Here is a 20,269-nt window from a genome sequence, read left to right on the forward strand (position 1 = left end):
TGTCTCTCTCTCTCCTCAGTCTAACACCAGGCTTGTGTCTCTCTCCTCAGTAAATGGTTTATACAGGTTACACACTTCACATACAGTTTATACAGGTTACACACTTCACATGTTTATACAGGTTACACACTTCACATACAGTTTATACAGGTTACACACTTCACATGTTTATACAGGTTACACACTTCACATGTTTATACAGGTTACACACTTCACATACAGTTTATACATGTTACACACTTCACATACAGTTTATACAGGTTACACACTTCACATGTTTATACAGGTTACACACTTCACATACAGTTTATACATGTTACACACTTCACATACAGTTTATACAGGTTACACACTTCACATGTTTATACAGGTTACACACTTCACATGGTAGAATAATGTGCTTCAATTTGTGCCTCAAATGAAGCATGATCCCCTGGTGATGGCAGGTCCATGTATTTGCACACATGGTATGTGTGATCAGGGGGTAGCCAACTCTGCAGATGGAAGCCACAGAGGAAGAAAATACAATTAGTATGGACGGATATACATTGGGACTTTTACCTCATAACCTTATCCTACAATGATGACTTATTGCGATTCTCATCAGTTCCCTTCTTCCAGTTGCTAGGTTCATAAATAAACACTTTAGGGCTCAATCTGTCAATAACAAGCTAGTACTCAACAATAAGCAATCCGGTCTTCTCTGGTCATAACTGTCATCATATTTCATATTTACATGCTAACAGCAATGTAATTTGAAGGGCTTGACTTTGTAGCCTACATTATGTGTGAACACATTACTTTTTCCTTGTGATGAGTTCACTTGTCTGAAGGACAAGTAGGCTACAGTACATGAAAAAGCCCTGCTAAACGTTAACGTTATACCTTCAATTGAGGATATTCCTCCACGTTTTCCCTGACATCTGAGCACACACTGACCTGGCTGAAATAAGTACAAAGTTGAAAGGCGACAGTTATGAATAATCATTAATGACACATCAATCTCACAATCTTGTCACATTTTTACCTTGGTGTACTGACTCCAGGGCCAGTGCTACTGACAGTGACAGGGTTCACTGATGGTCTGTAAATTACCAAGGAGAAGTGTTAGGTTCAAAACGTAGGAGCCTATAACCTAAGTTACACTTTGAACGACTGATCTATTTTGTAATTTGTGGAAAACGGACCTTAGGTAAACTAACGTTAAACTTCACCAACAGCGAGGCGGCTAGCTAACTCGTTCAGTCATCTATTTTGTAATTTGTGGAAAACGGACCTTAGGTAAACGCACGTTAAACTTCACCAACAGCGAGCTGGCTAGCTAACTCGTTCAGTCATCAAGGCATCTAATCAAATAACCAAAATCATGAATGAAAGACCCAAATATGTACTTTGGACTCCAACTAGGACAAGTTCATTCACAATGCACATGGAGTTCATATTTTAACTTTAGAAACGTTGATAAATGAAACCTACGCGGGCGCAGCATAAGTATGGCAGTCTTGCATCGACATCTTGCAGCGAGGAAAGAGATGGAGCACGGTTTCCATAGGGACGCAGCCTGGGGGCGGCGAGTCGAGCCCGCTGGGCGCGCGGCGGGCGTGGCGGAGGGCGTGGTCTACCCCAACTCGGGTGGGAATCGTTAGGACGCAGTCTGGAATGGATAGAATCACAGTAGAAGAGAACATGAGTGCAAAACTGAGAGAATAGTGATTTGAAATGTACCATTAACTTATTTAACCATGCAATAGCACCAGAAAGGTCAAACAACATAATGGTAATGTATTAAATAAAATAAAAAACATTTATAACTAGCACTGAGAGAATAGTGATTTGAAATGTACCATTAACTAATTTAACCATGCAATAGCACCAGAAAGGTCAAACAACATAATGGTAATGTATTAAATAAATAAAAAACATTCATAACTAGCACTGGTAAGATTCACTCATCAGAGAAACATATTCACAGCTTCTGTATAGAGAATCTCTCTCACGACTTACCTAATCATATTTCTCAGAAGAATGTATTTTCCTCTGGATGGCCTTGTCTTTGGATAGGAGATCCATGAACTCATGACAGGGAAGGTTGATGTTTGTCTTGACAGTAAGCATGGCCTTGACTGTGTCCACTGTGAATCTATTCCTACTATCAGTCCATATATCATTCATAAGAGAGCCCTGTTACTTGTATAATATTATAATATAATTTAAACAATGAAAAGACTAATGCAAAATCAACTCATTTTATATGTAAAGTAAAATAGACCAGTAATCCACACAAAGAAATCAGGGTATTATTATGTTGTTTCCATAACTTTTCTTAAAACAGAAGATGCTGTTAAAGTGTCAATTGTAAATGACCATATTCATCATGGAAAAAAAGTAAACTCCTCATTATTCTCACTTTACAAACACACTTATTGTAACAAAGGGGACTTTATATTTCATAGAATATCAGATTTGTTCTAAATATGGATTTAAAACATTTTCAAACATTAATTAATATGTCGGTAACAGGGTTGACGAAACAGACTTAAGCATGTTGATTATCTGAAAATAAATAAATAAGATACCCTGAGATGGCACGTCATTTTTTTCTAAGAGGTGAGGATCTACTTCATCCAAAAAGGGGCTTAAACTTTTAAATCAAATACTCCGAAAACCAAACATTAAAAATGGAAAATGGCACGTTTTCGTATAATGACCCATAGGTGATTACCAGCCAGACAAACAACATAACACAACGCAAAGCACTCAGCTAGTACAAGCACAACCCAGTCCTAAACAAAATAAAGTAAATTCAAACATACTAAAATGCAGTATCTCCAGGGTCCGTGTATGTTTTGTCAGTTCGATATTCCTTTTGAAAACGAAAACGGATTGACTTGTCAGTGACGTCATACGAGAGAATTCTATTTTCTGTTCCTCTTTGAATCGGCACACTCCAGCCAGGTGGGCGTTGACAAGGAGGGGGTTCGTTCGGACTTTTCCAAGTTAAAATACAGGGGTTGTACCGAAAACATTTGTGCCGTTACTGTTAGCTGACAAGCTAACATTAGCATTAGCGGTGCATATTTCTGCTATGTAAACTACTTCCTTATGAATAAATACGTTAGATTACAGCACGTTAGCTATAGCAGATTACGTCACACCTATACGCTATAGTGTTATATGTATTCATAATAGAGGTGTTAACGTTACTTTGGGTGTTTTGGTGTGGATTAATTTAGCTTTAACAAGCACCATGGCTTGGACGCAATGATTAACAATGATAGCTAGAAACCGTATTAACCTTATGTAGGCTAGCCTACCTCACAACCTGCTAAGCAGCTTATGTCCTACTGTGTGCATTCATGTTATGGAGCTGTCTGGAGCTGTCTAATGGGCAGCCTGGATCCTGCCAGATTTCACAGTAGCTATTAGTTTCCTCAATCCTGATTCTACCAGAGTGAACCGGTCTCACTAATTCATCATGAATATCATCTGTGCTACATGCCAAGTCAATAACATTCCAGCTGAACCTTCTAATGTCTTAACGTCTGCCTCTGTGTGGTCTATATTTTCAGACAACCACCAATCTCTCCTCACTGTCTCCTCACTGTCTGAGGCCCCAACTATCATAGGGGTTAGACTCCTAACCCTGTCTGCAAGTGGACTCTGAAGGTCCTGTGTAAAGGTGAGACATGGAGAAAGGCATGGACACACACAGGCAAACACACACACACTATCACATGATTGCATACACAATGTTTACATTTGTAAAGCACTAATGTCTATTCCATGAAGATAAGAGTCTGAGGAGGGAATCATCATCAATGCTTCTCTCCTCTGCTTGTCTGACAGCTCCCAATAGCAGGTCATGTGGTGCAGAGGCAGGGCCTGTGAACCACCACACCTTCAGCTGGATTCAGGTGAAGAACAGTCACAAGCAGAGCTGTAGATCATCAGCAGCAGCCAAGGGAGAGCCTTCTTCTTCCTCCATCTCTCGCAGAGCAGAGCAGAATGGCTACTCGTATTCTCAATAAGTCTAACGCCTTTGAAAGTAATCATGAAGTTCACATCCCACAGGGCAAACCATGTAATATTAAGAATTTCCATCGAGCTGTACTTCTCCATGTTATTGTTACTCATAAGGCCAAGCCCTGGGTATGACTGGCATGTGGCCAACACATCTCACCAGATTACTTTTATTTGACTATTACTCACCACAAAAGCATTCATACATCGTTTTTCATTTGAACTCAGCATTTAATTGAATATATTTTGTTTGCAATCTTATTTATTGCAATTTCATCTGTTGTAGTGTGGGAAATGTAGTTCATGTTTAATTCACATTACATGGGACCCCTCACCTTGGTCACAATCTCTTTGATTCTCCACCATTGAGATAAAGGAATTCAGATTATGTATAAACTACCATGGCAATAAACTGATTCTGATTTAAGCTTGTAGGCTGCAGTTTTTCAGACAACCTGCTACAGTAGGCTATGGCTAGTGCACTCTTACGCTAAGTAGTGTGTAGTAATGTATGTAAATGTATAATAAATCCACGTGTTTACAGTTATGTACTTTATTTATTCCGTAATAAACCTCACAAAATATTTATCTTCATCAGTTTGATTATTTCCTGCTCTGCAGTTACTGGGCTCTCAGAGGTGCTGGATGACCTCCAGCACCTCTGATAGCCCAGTAACTGTAACAATTTTGTCACTGGTTATGGCAGACCTGCATTTTATGCAGTGCGGGTTCGTTTCCATGGCCTGGTTCACACAGGCCTGGCAGCCAACCAGGCTGCGGCAGCACAATGCCATTGTTGGCACCTGCATCAGACCTGTAACAAGTAAAACAGACAACATAGTACATCTTAGTACATTCAGTCCAACTGACTACTACTGCACACTCTATCACCTGGGCCAACACCAGATAACACGTGAAGAACACCCTGTCAATATGATAGACGATGACAATTGACTCTTGCTTATATGATAACAGCTGACTCTGCACAACTGTATACTTCAATGTTATTTAATTGCACTGCCTATATCACACATACAGACACACTGTGATTGGATGGGAAGTAGAACAAGATCAAATTGAGAGACTGCTAGACTACAGATAATAAATCACCAGTTTGGATGTGCACCGTGGACTGGAAAGACGAACTAATTAGGGCTGATCAAAGCAGTGACAAGAATTCCAATTTACCTGTACCTGCACTAGTTATTGGCAAGAATAAACTTTTGATTTCTATTTATAAGCTGGGCAGATGTGTAGGAGTTTCAACCTTGAAGCCTATTCTAGGCCGGAATTCAAATCTCTTTATCACTTGCACTTTTTGCTTGATAGTACACCTGTTTGATGAAAATGCTCACAGACTCCACTCCCCTGCCCTGCTACAGCACCTGCCACTGCAGTTGGTTGGGATTGATCACCAGACTCCTCCCATTCACCATCAACAGTTTTTGGCTGTTCACTCTATTTTTGAGACCCTCATGACATGCACATGTGTGACTAACCGTGGCAGATGCAGCACTTGAATGCCTCTTTAAGGGCTGCTTCCTGCTGTGGGGCCAATGTATGACGCAGCCCGGCCACCTGCTGGATCCTGTCCAGCGCTGCAGGTAGGCAGTCTGCCGCCAGGACCACCTCCTCGATCTTCGCAGCCACCCCATCCAGTGCAACCGCCTCCTCGTTCCTCCTGGCTGGCCTTGGTATATAATGGCCCAATGTGAATAATATTAACTACTGTATGCTTTCATCTGCATACAAAAAGTCACTTTCACCATTACAATAAAGAACACATTACAATGGTGGGTGGAGCAACCAAGTAGTATATTTTTGCTTTTTACTACTGTACAGTGTATTACTACTTGAGTGTTCTTATATCTAGCATGTTTTTTTTAAGTACTACACCATCAAGTGGATCCCTTATACCAGGGGTCCCCAAACTTTTTTCTGTGAGGGCCACATAATTTTTCCTTTCTGTGATGGGGGGCCTGGGTTGGTCTCTAACATAAAATAATATGGAACGGAGTGGAATGGAGGCGGTTGCGCAAAGCAATTGCGCGCAGGAGAGCACTGGTGGATGCAAACAAAGTCTAAACAGTTGAATTTGGATGGAATTTATACCTATAGTGATATGTCAATGAAATATAATCAGTTTTACAGTCTGATACTTGAGGGAGGACCCTCATCATACACGGGGGGACCCATGAAGCAGGGCTGTCTGGGGGTCCTTAAACGAGCATCAAACACTTAATTTCTTGCATTCAGGTGAATTTAGATGCAATTTGTGCCCTTTCTGCATCAATTTATGGTGGAAATGTATTTCCAATTATTTGCTAAACAGCGCCCCCGCCACCACGTCGGTGCAATGCCGCAATTGCAGTTAGAAATTACACGTTGTTCAAAGGGCCGGTCCAAGTGTGGGGGTGGGCCGTGTTCGGCCCGCGGGCCGTAGTTTGGGGACCCCTGCCTTATACCTCTTATTTGACTAAATCCTATGTTAGTATGCAACACTCACCCCATCCTCCTCCTCTTAGCTCTGGTGAGCTCCTCATGTTTCTCTTTAGGGAGAGCAAAAATCTTTCTTGAACTCGGCCTCCAGAAGTCGATCCCTGCAAAGACATCAGATATTAAACACATCAGTCATCGATCTGAGTGTACAATACACGTCAAATCATTAGAGGCACGCTGGACAGAGTGGAATGACAATGGCTGGGTTTCCCGATAAAGAACCTTAAGGAACCCTTCTTAAGCTTCCCTTTGCATGGGAGTTATGAAGTACTTTGGAGTTAAGTGCTTCTTAACTCGTTTGGGAAACCCAGCCAATGTCTCTTCAAATCAAGCACTTAACTGGATGGATTCGCACTAATCTTAAATTATCATGAACAGTGTCTTTCATTAAGACAATGGGCTCTATATTCGTACCGGGGCTAAGTCCTAAAGTTGATGCTAGATTGGATTGTCCAGAGGGATGCTGGGGGGGGGACTGCAACACATAGCGGAGCCCCCACCCCCCACATCCCTCTGGACGATCCAATCTAGCATCAACTTTAGGACTTAGCCCTTAGCCCCGGTACGAATATAGAGGCCAATGTCTATAGAGGCCAATAATCATGAAAACAATGTCTTTCAGTAAGATCTGATCCTCAATGTCTTCAACCAAGTCTGCAGCATTCACTAAGACATGTCATCATTCACTCTACACTACACACCACTATGTCACTTTCTGCTGGCAATAGCAAACAAGGCTGTCTGCTCTACCTATTACAGAACTTACCTCGCGTAGCCTGACTGTCAACAATCAGGCAGCCCTGGCAGTCAGTGAGGACAATGTCCTCTGTGGTCCCCATGGCTGCCTTTGCTTTTTCGGCCACATGAGTGACCGTTGAGTCACTTGGGCTGAATGTGATCTGGATGACATTGTTGGGATAGAGCTGTCCCCCCTCAACAACTCCAGCTATTATTTTTCTGTAGAGTTAACACACACGCACCAAGAAAGTACTTTAAGCCTAACAGCTTCATTTAAACTTTTTTCAGACAGTCTAATGTAGCTGAGTGATGGTGCAAATGTATAAGTATTGGTGGTACCATCATGATGGCCACTGAAAATTATTCATATTAAAATTGTAACCTATTAGCAAGGCCTACCTAATTTTGTTATTAAAAGCCTTTGTTTGACTTGGACTACTGAAAAAACCTTACCGTATGTATGTTTTGGGAGGTCTTGAGCTTGCAGTCGGAGGGCCAGTGGGAGTTAAGGTAGATGGATTTAAAAATCCAAAGCGGCCAGGGGAAGGAGAGGGAGGAGTGGAGGTAGAGGGGGGAGGGGAGGGAACAGGAGCAGGACTGAGGTGTGAGGAGGATGGTGGGACGTTGTCCCCCATTACACTGAAGGTACGTCCTGACACACCCAGGGCATAGGAGCAGAAGCGCCCTTCCTCAGGGAAAAGGGTGATCCCCGCTTCATCCACAAGGTGAATACTCTCTGATGTCACCTGTGTTTAAAAAAACATCTTGGTGAGCTTACTAATTATTAATAATCACCCATCCAACCACTACATTTAAAATTGCATTCTTATTGGCGATCATACAACAACAGTTAAAGCACACACTTGTTCTTTGTAGCTTTTCCCACAATGGGACACCGACAGCCCTATCTCTATCCCGGCGTGGCGCCAATGGTCTCGCTGCGGACAGGAGGGAGAGGGACTCAACAGGTGGTATGTAGACGACAGTCACTCTCACGGTGCGCCCCTCCACTAACTCCCAGCTACGCTAGACCATAGGGTTAGCCCTCGATCTCCAAAATAATACAACTCAAAACTTCAAAAAGATACTTAAAACTAAATGATCAAAGAAAACCACACAACTGTCGAGAAGACAGAAATAATAAACCACACAAATAAGGAGCTTGCCACTAGCTCGTCATAAACAACACTACTCAAAAGAATAGACACACCAAGCAAAAGCAAAATAAAGTTTCACAAGAAACACCGGAGAGGCTAACCCTAGAACACTATGTAGGGTGTTCACACATATAATTTTGCTTTCACTTTAGATTAAAATAAAGGAGCAGGACTGAATGTGATCTGGATGACATTGTTGGGATAGAGCTGTCCCCCCTCAACAACTCCAGCTATTATTTTTCTGTAGAGTTAACACACACGCACCAAGAAAGTACTTTAAGCCTAACAGCTTCATTTAAACTTTTTTCAGACAGTCTAATGTAGCTGAGTGATGGTGCAAATGTATAAGTATTGGTGGTACCATCATGATGGCCACTGAAAATTATTCATATTAAAATTGTAACCTATTAGCAAGGCCTACCTAATTTTGTTATTAAAAGCCTTTGTTTGACTTGGACTACTGAAAAAACCTTACCGTATGTATGTTTTGGGAGGTCTTGAGCTTGCAGTCGGAGGGCCAGTGGGAGTTAAGGTAGATGGATTTAAAAATCCAAAGCGGCCAGGGGAAGGAGAGGGAGGAGTGGAGGTAGAGGGGGGAGGGGAGGGAACAGGAGCAGGACTGAGGTGTGAGGAGGATGGTGGGACGTTGTCCCCCATTACACTGAAGGTACGTCCTGACACACCCAGGGCATAGGAGCAGAAGCGCCCTTCCTCAGGGAAAAGGGTGATCCCCGCTTCATCCACAAGGTGAATACTCTCTGATGTCACCTGTGTTTAAAAAAACATCTTGGTGAGCTTACTAATTATTAATAATCACCCATCCAACCACTACATTTAAAATTGCATTCTTATTGGCGATCATACAACAACAGTTAAAGCACACACTTGTTCTTTGTAGCTTTTCCCACAATGGGACACCGACAGCCCTATCTCTATCCCGGCGTGGCGCCAATGGTCTCGCTGCGGACAGGAGGGAGAGGGACTCAACAGGTGGTATGTAGACGACAGTCACTCTCACGGTGCGCCCCTCCACTAACTCCCAGCTACGCTAGACCATAGGGTTAGCCCTCGATCTCCAAAATAATACAACTCAAAACTTCAAAAAGATACTTAAAACTAAATGATCAAAGAAAACCACACAACTGTCGAGAAGACAGAAATAATAAACCACACAAATAAGGAGCTTGCCACTAGCTCGTCATAAACAACACTACTCAAAAGAATAGACACCAAGCAAAAGCAAAATAAAGTTTCACAAGAAACACCGGAGAGGCTAACCCTAGAACACTATGTAGGGTGTTCACACATATAATTTTGCTTTCTGTTGCTTTCACTTTAGATTAAAATAAATGTCCAATATATATCCATCTCACAGAGAATTCCATGAGAAAAACAATGGTCCAAACCCCATGGTTCTATCATGTACGGTTCAAAAGTTATCAAGGTTTACCTCTTTACATACACATGTGAATTCCAGGAATTTATCTCAATAGAATCTAGACCTAACAAGTGGTCACTGCTGTGCAGTAATGGAACACACAAATTATGAAATTCAACTTTATCTTTTAAACTATTCATTTTTATTACACAAACCTATATATCATTATTTTCAGAATTTTAAGACCAATATTAATAGCAAATGACATTTTTTATTGCACAATTAATATCCAAGATGGCGGATTAAATCCAATATGGCTGTCGTTAAGACACTGGATACACCAATTATGAAATTCAAATGTATCTTTTAAACTGTTCAATATTAATAGCAAATATAAACATTTATCACACAATTCATATCCAAGAGGACAGACTAAATCTAACATGGCCACCGTAATGTTTTTGTTGTCTTTTGTAAATGCTGTGTTAGGTTTTTGTGTATAAATGCTATGCATACAACTATGCATAATTCAAAAAGAGAGGAAGAGTTATGACCAAGAAATTGCATAAATAATCCAGGTCCAGGCACTAAAGGTAGGTAACAAAACATTTATTCAATGGGACGGGGTGTTGGAGGGTGGGGAGTGATCAGAGAAAGTACAAATCGTGGTTTTTAATATCCTTTAAAAGAGGAAAACACCAGTGTTCCTCACAAACATCATACTTGATGTTGAACAGAGTGTTAATGACTTCCTCTGCTTGAGGCTCTTTAAGTCCACAGACTGTTGCTGGAAACCACTCTACCTTCCCATCCTCCTTGCACAGGTGCATGACCCTCCTGCCAACCAACAGCTCAGGCCTTCTACCGAACTCCTCCAGCCATGACATAGCTTGCTGTATTTTCCCCTTCTGCTCTGCCTCTTTTAATTTAAAGAGGCTCTGCAGTCGCTAATTGTGATTTGCTGCTCTTCCCTGGACCTATATACAAGACCACCAGGCTGAATGATCTGAGGGACACTGACATTAGCCTCCAAGATGGACATGAGTTTTTTTTTTAGTTCTTCCACAGAGTATTTCCTCTTCTCCCTTGTTTCCTGGAAGAGATGCCTCTCCCCCGCAGAGTTCAGGACGGTTTTTTGAAATCTTATCTGGGCCAGGAGCGCCTCCCTCCACTCACGAGAGCCTATCTCGTTGAGCCGCGACTGCACCTCTTCCTTCGACCATGGCCCCCCCAACTTGGTGACACCTTGTGTCAACTGAATTTTTGTGGTCCGAAGTGCGGCATCTTTAGCTTTTTTTGATTCTATCTTGCTCGCCATCTTCTCCTCCAGAGCCAATTGTAGTGTAGCCTTCTTTTCCTTCATTGACAAAATGAAGGAAGGAACTTGACGCCTTGCCTCATCAAGAACCTTTGTTCTCTCAGCAGGGCTCAGGCTCTCCAGATAATTGCTGGGCTTATTTTGCCACCACATGACCAGCGTCTCCAGGTTGTGATTGGAGATGGAGGCCTTGGAACGGAGCAGATGGTCAAGCACAGCCAGGTCACACTCACCCAGCATGTTGATCTTGGGGACTGTGCTTGCCATCTGCTGTACTGGAGTGCTGGGGTGCCAGTGTTTCCCCCCTGGCAGCTGGATGGAAGCCTGCCTCTGTAGCACAACCAGCATCTCCGCGCTAATGAGCTCAATGGCGAGCTGGGTGAAGGCGCTCTCCTCCGCATTCTCCACCTCTCTGAATATCTTTGCCGTCAGCTCGTTGTCAAGGGGCTGCACGGCGAACACTGAACCCCTCTTCATCGCCATGGAGCCATCGATGGACCACACCTGGAGGGAGGAGAGCATCCTTTCAAGATCACTGTTCAGATCTAGGATGTTACCAGGCATCTTCATATCCAGAACATATTTAAAATAAAAACGAATCTTGTTTCATGGAGTTATGAGCTATGCAGCTTTGTATTCATTGGATTTTTTGGAAACAGTTACGTGTTGTGCAGTAGAAAAAGCAACGAAAGATTTTTTTGTTTTTGTTTGACTTGGAAGCGCCGGAATTGATTGCGAATGTTGAAATCGTATAGGGGTAGCTAGTGAGGCGTGTCGGAAGCAAACACAGCAACTGGTACAGGGGAAAGAAATGGTGATTGAAAAGCAGATTGTTAAAGTGCTCCGTGTGTATATACCATCGCTGTGTATTTATAGCCTGTTTTACCAGGGTTGTACTCGAGTCGCCCATAAAGTCTGTTCTGTTTTCTTTTTAATAAAACGCTTCAGCTTTCACATTTATTGGCGTCCATCATTTTATAAGGAGGATGACACGGGGGCAGCACTGTCTTTCTCTCTCACACGCACACACTCACATTCCATATACATGTTGTTTGTATGACAGCTATAATAACAAAGCACGTCTGAAATCCATGTTCGTTTCAGGACGTGGGGCCTATTGCTCAATATTAGGAAATAAGACTTTCAAATTCATTTGCTCCTTATTCAAGGAGGCTGGGCTGTGTTTTCGGACCTGACTCGAGGTGTTTAGTGGTCTAGAGCTGGGTCGCCTCTGACGGTAGGTTGAAGTCCACTTGCGTCCAGAGCATGGAGAGCACGGGCTGCTGCAGGCTCCATATTCACCAGCAGGTGCATTCGGCACGCAAAGGTCCCCATCTCCACGAGCTGCTGTTGCTGGTCTGTTGAAAGACTAAAACATATTTAAAAAGCTTTAGATTAGATTAAAGTGTGTAAAATGTGTGTAAAATGTGTTTGCACAAAATAAAACACTACTCACAAGAATCAGAGTTAACAGTTAACTAACTATAATTCTTCTTGTCCTTTTCTAATTTCTTATCAATACTCATTTATTGTTTCTATTAACACACAAAACAAAATTAAAGCCTCCTGGTCTTATTGAAATAACTAGCCTAATGCACTGCTATCAAACTCTGGGATTATCTAAAATCACTGCATTATACCTATCAAACGCTGGGATTATTGTTGGCAGTAGCTCTTCCCGAAACTGGGCCAGAAGTCGATTGAAGACCCCGTTGACTGCTGCCTGGTCTGACATCAAGCACTTGATGCTCGACACAAGTGATGCCACGATTACTGACTTCTCCTCCTCAGCTGATGTGATTGCTGCTGCTAGACTGTCTATGCTCTCCTTGAAAGCGGTCAGATAGGTCTCAGCATCTCCTCCTGCTACCTGCCTCAGCCCTAAGGTCAGGTGTTTCCCTGACTTCAGTGACACCTAAAACATACACCGTAACCGCTTTTAAACCTCAATCATGTTTGCCTTAAAGCAAATTCACAATAACAATAAATGCATTTTGTATACTTAAATATATTATATATTTTATGTAAATCCAGAATTGCAATCAATGTATAAATTAGTATAATAATTTACTGCCTGATTTAATTTGAAACAAGTACCGTATTTTCCGGACTATAAGTCGCGGTTTTTTTCATACTTTGGCTGGTCCTGCGACTTATAGTCAGGTGCGACTTATATATCAATAATTCATAATCTCTGACTGACATGAACTGTCATACGGTAATCTCTGACTGACATGAACCAAGGAGTAAACATTACCGTCTCCAACCACGAGAGGGCGCTCTAGGTGTGTGACAACGAGTAGGCCTACCACTGAAAAAGACAGCTGATGACACACACAAACAAAATGCAGTCAAAGAGAAAGTCGTATTCTGCAGATTACAAACTGCAACTCGTAAAATATGCAGCCGAAAACGGTAATCGAGCAACAGAAAGGAAGTTTGGAGTGAGTGAGAAACTTGTGAGGGACTGGCGAAAAGCAGAGGTTACACTCACTGCCATGAAGAAAACTAAGAAAGCCAATCGCGGACTGAAAGCACGATGGCCAGAGATGGAGGAACGAGTCCACAGATGGGTGCTTGAACAACGTGCTGCCGGGAGAGGCTTGTCAACGGTGCAGTTACGTTTCCACGCCCTGGCAGTGGCCAAGGAGATGGATATAAATGACTTTGCAGGCGGGCCTTCTTGGTGTTACCGATTCATGCAACGTAACCGCCTCTCTATCAGAGCGCGGACAACGGTGTGTCAGAAACTACCGGCAGACTTCCAAGCCAAGATGGACGGTTTCCGTGAGTTTGTAAAAGAGCAGGTAACTGAACACAACGTGTCACCGGATCACATCATTAACATGGACGAGGTCCCGCTCACGTTTGACATCCCCATGGGCCGAAGTGTCGCAGAGAAAGGGGTGAAAAGTGTAAATATCGTGACAACGGGTCATGAGAAATCACACTTCACAGTGGTGCTGGCATGTTGTGGAGATGGATCGAAATTGCCACCGATGGTCATTTTCAAACGGAAAACCATGCCAAAAGAGGAATTCCCCCCCACAATTGTCGTGGCCGTGAATGAGAAAGGGTGGATGGATCAACAAATGATGAGCGTTTGGCTTACAAAGTGCTACACTAAGCGTCCTGATGGTTTCTTTAAAACACGCAAAGCCCTGCTTGTGATGGACAGTATGCGAGCACACATAACGCCACAGTGCAAAGAAAAAATAAAAGCTTGCAACTCCATACCTGTCATCATTCCTGGAGGTTTAACCAAAGTACTCCAGCCACTCGACATCTCAGTGAACCGGAGCTTTAAGGCAGTCTTGCGTCGCCAGTGGGAGGAGTGGATGGTGGATGGAGAGCACAGCTTCACGGCAACTGGAAGGATGCGCCATGCAACTTTCCAGCAAGTCCTTGGATGGATCGACAAAGCGTGGACTTCAGTGACAACCGGAACCATCCTGTCGGGATTCAGAAAGGCCGGAATAACTGGAACTGATGCTGAGTCTGACGACAGCCCTGCAGAAGAGGAGACGGCGCTTCATCTTCCTCCGGAGTTGGCAGAGTTGTTCAGAAGTGACACAGAGGATGACGAATTCAATGGATTCAGTGATGTGGAATGAGATCGTGAGAACTTGCTTGTTGGACTCGCTGGCTTGTTATGTCCGTTTTCGCCTATTCAGCCTCCCAGGTAGTCCTATGTTCTTTATTAATGTGTTCATCTTTATTCATTCATGTGTCAGGAAATACAGTGTCAGGAAATCACTGTATTTAAATAGAGTGTTCAGGAACTGTCAGGAAATCACTGTATTTAAATAGAGTGTTCAGGAACTGTCAGGAAATCACTGTGTTTAAATAGAGTGTTCAGGAACTGTCAGGAAATCACTGTATTTAAATAGAGTGTTCAGGAACTGTCAGGAAATCACTGTGTTTAAATAGAGTGTTCAGGAACTGTCAGGAAATCACTGTGTTTAAATAGAGTGTTCAGGAACTGTCAGGAAATCACTGTGTTTAAATAGAGTGTTCAGGAACTGTCAGGAAATCACTGTGTTTAAATAGAGTGTTCAGGAACTGTCAGGAAATCACTGTGTTTAAATAGAGTGTTCAGGAACTGTCAGGAAATCACTGTGTTTAAATAGAGTGTTCAGGAACTGTCAGGAAATCACTGTGTTTAAATAGAGTGTTCAGGAACTGTCAGGAAATCACTGTGTTTAAATAGAGTGTTCAGGAACTGTCAGGAAATCACTGTATTTATATAGAGTGCTTAGCCTATTCAGCCTCCCAGGTATGTTCTTTATTAATGTGTTAATATTTTTATTTATTAAATATTCTGTTGCACCTTTATTATTTATTTTTGTATTCATCACATACCGGACACCGGTATTCAGCCTGAGCCTGTTGTTCTGTGTGCTATTGTGTAATTGAATAACTGAATGTTTTTGAGAAATAAATTTCTACGGTAAATAAATGCGACTTATAGTCCAGTGCGACTTATATGTGATTTTTTCCTCTTCATGACCCGTTTTTGGCCTGCTGCGACTTATACTCGGGTGCGACTTATAGTCCGGAAAATACGGTACATGTTGTTTACACACACACACACACACACACACACACACACACACACTTTAGAGGATTATGGTTATTGTTAGAGGGCTCAATGGCAGTACATACCTGCATGCCTGGGTAATGGCTGTGATTAAATGTGGTGGCATCCTGGTGTAGTGTTGTGCCTGCACCCACTCTCCGGATCAAAGTCCTTCAGCATTTCCTCAGCAACCTTACCAATGGACACAATTGATTTTATTATGAATTTGCCATAAACATAATTGTGTTTAAATGGGCAAAACATTTTCAAGAAGTTGAGCAATAGACCAATATCATGTTCAGATATATTTTTACCTGCTTACTCGCCACTATTCTGGCCTCCATCATAATACGACTGCTGAGAAGTGTCTTGCTGGGAAGCCTCTGTGGTACCTTGCCCGTCAGGTTTTTAATTACTGTAGTGAGGACCTTTGGCAGCTTTCGGATGCTCACATTCCCCTCTGTCAGTAGTGTCATGCAGACCTCCCGGATTTCATTTGTGTATCTGCCATTTTCAAATGTGGCAACCTCCTCCCTCTCAGTGCAGTCTATCACAGACTGAAGCTCTCGCTCTCTCCTTTCCAGCTGCTTTACCTCAGCTTCCAGGTGTTGAATGGAGGCCTCTGCCATATCTTCAGCCTCATCCCTCTCCCGCCTGGCTTTCGCCACATTCCCTCTCATCACACTCAGCCTCTTCTGAAGGGCCACCTTCTCCTGCTTCCACTTGTCCTGGAGGCTCAACTTCTCAGTGAGCACCTGTATTACTCCCTCTTTCTCCTCAAGATCCTCCTTGGATAGCTTAATGGTAGTTTTTAGCCGTTTAATTGTTTTGTCTTTCATGTCCAATGCTCTTTTTCTTGGTAAAGTTGCTTTTACTCTAATTAATTGTTGTAGGCAGAGGTCATACTGTTTGGTCAGATTAGAGTTCTCAAGTTCAAATTGTTCCAATTGTAATTGCAATGATTGTCTGTCCAATGTGGCATCTATGCTGGCCTGCTGATACTGTAATATACTGGTCTGGAATTTGGTCTGACTATCAGCTGCATTTTCCTCCATGGCTGTGAGCTGTGTTTGTCTTTGAGAGACCTGCTCTTCTGATGACTGAAGCTTTCTGCTTAGGGATAGGTTTTCTTTTTTGAGTTGGGTTTCAATTGAATTTGGGGTTCGGGCCTTTGGTGGAAGAAATTCAGATTGCCAAAATAATTGTAGGTCTTTACACTTGTTTTTCTTCATTTTCTTGATTTTAGAGAGGGTATCACATTTTTGTCTGAGGCTGTTTGAGCGTCCATATTTATTAGGAACCAATTTAATTATTTCTTCAGTTAATTCTGCTGCAGTCATCCCCTTTAAACTCTGCTCATAGAGCCAGCCGTTTGTAACGATAGGTGTCACTTGAGGTAACATTTGGAGAGGTGACACTTGAGGTGCGTTTGTGGCCATAGCTAGACTCTGTAAAAATCAAATATGAACTTATCAAAACAAAGAACCAACAATTAGGCTAGTCAGTACTGTGTGTTACATGGATTACATTTTATGTGGACATAAAACAACATATACCTATATATTCCAGTTGATTATTTACTATTTACTATTAACCCTTCGAAACCGGAGGGACCATTCACACAAATAGCGTCTAGCGGGCTAGAGTAGGCTCTCGAAATTACAACCGGAGCGGAGTAGACTGTATTTCTAATCAAAAGCCGCTGGATACAAGACAAACATGTAGCTATATGTATATATTTTTTGATAGAAAACAAGTTGAATTGAACAGAAACCCACCGCGAAGATGATCAGATGTCAATAATGATGAAGATCTTTCAAGTGTCTCCTTAAATTTACCACAGGAAAAAATCCTCCAATGAGTGGAGACTGGCGGAAGACCAATAGGAAGTCAAGATGCCTTAGATACAGGTGACACGTCCATTAAAAGGATTACTATTGATCAGAGCCGCGGAAATGGCAAGAAAGAGAGCTTGTAAATAGCCGAAAATCACCGGAGATAGGGATTAGAACGGCGCCGCTGAAAGTGCTAGTGAGTAGCAACGGTAACATTGAAATTACATTCTTAAAACAATAAGTACATCGAAAACAGTACACAGAGCTAAAACTATAATACATATGGACATGTATGTTGACACATGTAAGACAATATCTTCCAAAAATGTATTTTTAATGGTGATTAAGTAGCGCAACACCTGGCAAAACCCCGTTTTCGCACGTTCTACGACCAGTGGGTGGACTCCCTACACTATGTCTGTATAGGAGGCGAGCTAATAGTCCGGACGTTCCCGTCAACAACAGCGGGACTACAGGGGCCCATAGGCCGCGACAGATGATGAGGTAAGGCGTAAAGTCCACTTAACTCTGGGAAGGGTGCTTTGTGCCACACCCTCCCTTATCCCCAGTCAGGCGTTCTCTCGATTCCACGCGGGTCCCTCTGGTATCCAGCAGGGGTTCGTCTAGTGGTCGGCCTATCGGCACTCGGTGTCTCTGTACTCCCGTCTGGCCACTCGTTCCCGAACTGCGCTCTCCTCCTCTGCTTGCTGGCACCTTAAATAGAGAAAAGGGGAAGAGTGCCACTCCCAGTCCCCAATCACCATCAACCAGCACCAGGTGTGCACAGGAGGGGCAGCGACCACAACACCAACGGTGCGCCCGACCGAAGGGAAACAAAACACAGACGAAAAAGGTTCCGCATGCAAATGTCACCCCGTGACAATTACATAGTAGGCTACAAGAAAATGCAACGAAATGATTGTGCGTCTAACCAGAAGTGCAACAAATAGCAATTATATTGCAGTGATAAGTAGCAGTATTTACAGCAATCTATACAGTAAAGTGCAAATGGTAGCGTGATGTGCAATGACATACAATGGTGACTGGATGTATATGTGCAGTGGTATATATACATTGAGATTATATACAATGTGCAATTTTACAGGCTATGATACATATATGATAAATATGTCGTATATAGTGATAGTATACAAAAATACAGGGTGTGGGCTATGATACACAACTTATTGTGAGTCACCTCATATAACGATTACTCGGGTACACAGAGTAGCGCGTCCATCACAAAACCTTCTTCATGCACTCGGAGAATGTTTTTTTACTTTCAACACAGGCATCATGGCTCAAGATCCCGTTCTTGTCTTCTTGAATCCATTGACAAAGTTAGAAAATAGCATATAGTTCATCTTTACCTTGTGTTACTTGTTATGATAACGCTAAAGCACATGTGATTACCGACGATACGAGCCATATATGGTAGTACAGTTTCCTACACACTAGTACACGTTTTGCTGCGGCTGCAGCTGGACCCCTCTCTGTAACGTTGTTACACAATCTCACGTGAGTTCTTAAGGCCGATTTAAAGTTCTGCGTCGAATTTACGTAAGTAAGTAACAGTGGAGGCTGGTGACTTCCAGAATTGAGGAGGCCAATTTTTTTCCGCTTGCTCGCTTCACTCGCAATGGAATGTTCCCTGTTCTTCTTATCTGTCTTTGTGCTGGCCAAAGACATACTATTTGGAGTGTAAGCTACAATCAGAAAGTTCTGATTGATGGAATTCATTGTGCAGAGCTTAGCCTATGTGCCTGCCTGAAGAAATGACATTGCTGTAAGTCTATGAGCCTGCCTGATAATTAAGTTGAGAAATGACATTTGGATGTACCGTAATATAAATGCCCAGTGAACATGTGTCAAAGGCAGGAATTTGATAATTATGTGATTAGCCTACATTTTTCATTCTTCTTCTTCTACAGCTTCAACATGTAATCATCAATTTAATCACGTTTAGCATATAAAAAAGATATGTAACAGTTTCTTTATCAAATGTAGTTTTATTCAATATAATATAAATATTTATTTGTTTAAATGTTGTGAGGACAGTACTGGTTCCAGCTGGCTTCATCTGCTGAGAAACACAGACATGCAATGGAGTGTTATTACTACTGAGAACTAGTGGTGTAACACTGGTAGAGACATCTGATTAGTTCAACTCACCTCTGGTTTAGCTGAGGGGCGGCATGCTCTCTCCAGGACTCCACTCCACAGGTTTGTCCCAATATTAAAGTTATATCAGCAAGCCAACTTGCTGGATTTCAACTTGCAGGATTTCAACAATTAAAAAAAACTTAACTCAACTCAACTTGCTGGATTTCAACTTGCAGGATTTCAACAATTAAAAAAAAAGTACAAAAGAAAATGAAATATAGCCTAGGCCTAGAAAAAGAATTTAGGCCTACTTAAAAGTAAAGTCCATTCTCCTGTTCGTTTGTGCTGCAAAGATGTCTATGGTCTTTTCATACCACTGTGGATTCTCTCTCAGAGATTTTAGAATCCTTCTTTCAAGCGCAATGATAGCCAAGCTCATCAGTCGATCTTGTCCGATTGTGTTCCTTGCATAAGTTTTCAGTCTTTTCAGACAAGAGAAACTCCTCTCCACCCCAGCAGACGTAGCGAGACACATTATTCTGTACAGTCCAGGCATTGCTTCGCTCAGTTCATTGGTTTTCATTGCGCGCAGTGAATCACACAACCTAGCGCTGCCCTGGAGGTCCTTGTTATTGTAAAACA

The sequence above is a fragment of the Nansenia antarctica genome (assembly GCF_963989245.1).
Source record: "Nansenia antarctica genome assembly, chromosome: 6".
NCBI lineage: Eukaryota > Metazoa > Chordata > Actinopteri > Argentiniformes > Microstomatidae > Nansenia > Nansenia antarctica.